At 37.8% G+C, this 2,762-nt stretch overlaps 1 pseudogene; it reads right to left on the minus strand.

The window, feature by feature from the left end:
• Positions 1-1,778: 1,778 nt before the first annotated feature.
• LOC149573192 (SH3 domain-containing protein 2 pseudogene) lies at positions 1,779-2,272 on the minus strand (annotated as a pseudogene).
• Positions 2,273-2,762: the final 490 nt, after the last annotated feature.

Raw genomic sequence — 2,762 nt, forward strand, 5'->3', positions numbered from 1 at the left:
CAAAACCTCCCTCCTCTTTCCACACATTGATTTGATTTGGTTTCATCATTACTTTGTAACTAATTTGAAAATATCTTCTATTCAATGATGAAAACCCTTTTGCTTGCCAAAATATCTGATATGCATCAAGAATGCTGATAAAAACTTGATTCAACTAACTTTAAAGTGATCAAATTCACCCCAGATTGCATTTTCACTATCTTTTGCCCACATTCAGGTCATTTCTATGTTATAGAATAGTTTTGAACTTTATTACCTAAATATAGTTGCAAGTTGGAAATATGGGAGAAAATGTTCTATACATCAAACATGCTGCTTCCTGTGCAAAAACTAAGTTCATAATCAAAAAATTCAATTTCTCCTAGTTTCGGTGATATATAACATTGCATATTTAGCCTACCAAAAACTCCTTGAATCTCAGTTTGAAAATGTCCCCCTCTGGTAAAACTATTCAGGTCTGCAACTTAAATTTTAAATTTTCAAAATTTAAAATTGTTCTAAAGTTCAAACTTTAGAAAAAACCCTATTTGAATTTAAAAAACTTATCTGAACGTGCACTTTTTAAAATGATTAAAAAATTATCATTTTTTAACAAATTCTTATATTTGCCTACATCCTTCAGATTTGGGGTCAACATAGGTTTGACCAAGTGCCACATGGCACTCTCTGATTGGTCGACCCCAACTGCCACCTCATCACCACATGGCGCTCACCTACTTACCCGCATTTCTTATCGAGTGAGCATCTTTGAAATGTAGGATTGCGCCGATCGCTGGATCATGACACGTGGCGCAATCTCATGCATCAATGTCTAAACCTACTCTAGAGTGCCACCTCACTGCCTATGGGACCCAGTGCCATGTGGAATCTTCCCACATTCCTACAATATTTATCTCCTGAGCATGTTGATCTTGTGGGCCTGCGCCCACTGCTCATCTCACCATGTGTCTGCATCTGAACACATCTTGATTTTTGGTGCCATGCCAGCTTGCTTGTTTTCTCATTCAAAATTGGGTTGACATCACCATCCAACTCGCATTTGGGTCAGACCCACCATGCATTGCCACAACCTTGTCTTTCAAAAGGCCCTTCTCTTAAGACAATGTAGATGCTGAGTGCAACAGTATTTAAAGAGTTCAAACTTTAAACCACATTCAATGTGGGATAAAAGCCATTTGATGGCTTTGCTTTTCACTCACTGACCTATGGGTTCCTCTTGTACTTTGAAAATATGACTCCTTCATATTGGTGGTGTTAATGCTTTGCAGAGACATGTTTGTGTGATTAACTTGAATATTCATATTGCCGTGAACTTTTACCATTAAATCTCCATTAAACCAGACCAAGTAATAAAGAGTATGTAAAAACTAGAAACAACATGGTGCTCCAATGGCTTAATCTCTCTTTTTATTGGGGTGACTTCTTAGCTAAATTTGGGTTCCTCTATTATATCACGTCCCGTGTTCCATATAGGTGCCTTTCCTAGCCAACTATGTGCTCTATTGCTAATTCATTCAATATGTTTTGGCATCTTAATTCTTATTCATATGTTTGGCTCTCCTCTATTGAACCATGGGCTGTGCCTTTTATAATGCATAAACCTCTGCTTTTTCCTTTAAAAAATGACTTCATTTCTAATGGCGTGGAGTTCTTTTCAGCGGCTTGGCTTTCTTCTTGTTTTAGCATGGAGACCTCTTTTCCCACTAGCTCCACTTTGACTACATGAATGACCCTGCTGAATGGCGTGAGCTCTACTTCTATGAGTGACTGCGAGTTGCCTATAGCTTAGCTTCTTGTCACATTTGGTCATAACGTTGAGCAAGGTGGCGAGCATCTTCCAAAGGAGCTCCCGTGTCATTACTCTTAAAGGTTCAACAAGTGATTTATTTAAGTTATCTCATTCCTTCTCCATATGAGCACAAACCATGCCATAAATATATGTAGATTTTGCTAAAAGACCACCATTATAATTGGGATTTGCATCTCCACACTTATGAAAATCCTAAGATAATTTCGTTCCTATTTCAATCTGTCTAGAACTAGAGGATACAAGCCCTTCAACACCTCGAAAAATGTCTCTTTGAAAATGTTTTCATATTTGAGTAGAGACAAAAAGCTTCTCAAGTAGCTGGTGTCATTGCAACTCTGCCTCATCTATAACTATTGTATCGGAACTTCCATAACCACTTGAATTGAACTATTTAAGAACTGCCTACTGCTGCTTAGCAACCTGCTCCCTCAACTTGTTCACTTGTTTTCTAAGTGCATCCATTTCTTGAGGGGAATTCAAGCCACTAGATTTGCAATACAACTAGGTCAAACTGGATATCCCACCGCTTACCACTTCCCTCTTAAGAATCTTCATGGGCAGATTATGCTGTCCTATACATTTGTAAGCTCATCTCCTCTTAATCTTTGATACATTATCTGTTCAAATCATGATCTTATTGCTGCCTTTGCATCTCATTATCTATCATTACATGTTGACATTTTAATATCACAATGCATAATCCCCACTCATAATCTCTTAACAATCTGATGCAGATTAGTCAAAATTAGTTGGGCCCCAAAGTGGGTCCAGCTAAACTTTTTTTCGTTTCTGAACAACTGAAACCTCCAAACTGATCCACTGACCTTCTCAGACTGATTCAAGCACTAACTAATCCTTAAAAACTCATTTTTCATTAATTTGCAACCTATGAATTTTGCATTAGGAGGTCCTTTGACTGGCTTTAAAAACTGACCCAAACCTCTGACCAGGA

This window comes from Cupressus sempervirens, chromosome 2, assembly GCF_028749045.1.
Source record: "Cupressus sempervirens isolate cs-2001-9-10 chromosome 2, ASM2874904v1, whole genome shotgun sequence".
Taxonomy (NCBI): Eukaryota; Viridiplantae; Streptophyta; class Pinopsida; order Cupressales; family Cupressaceae; genus Cupressus; species Cupressus sempervirens.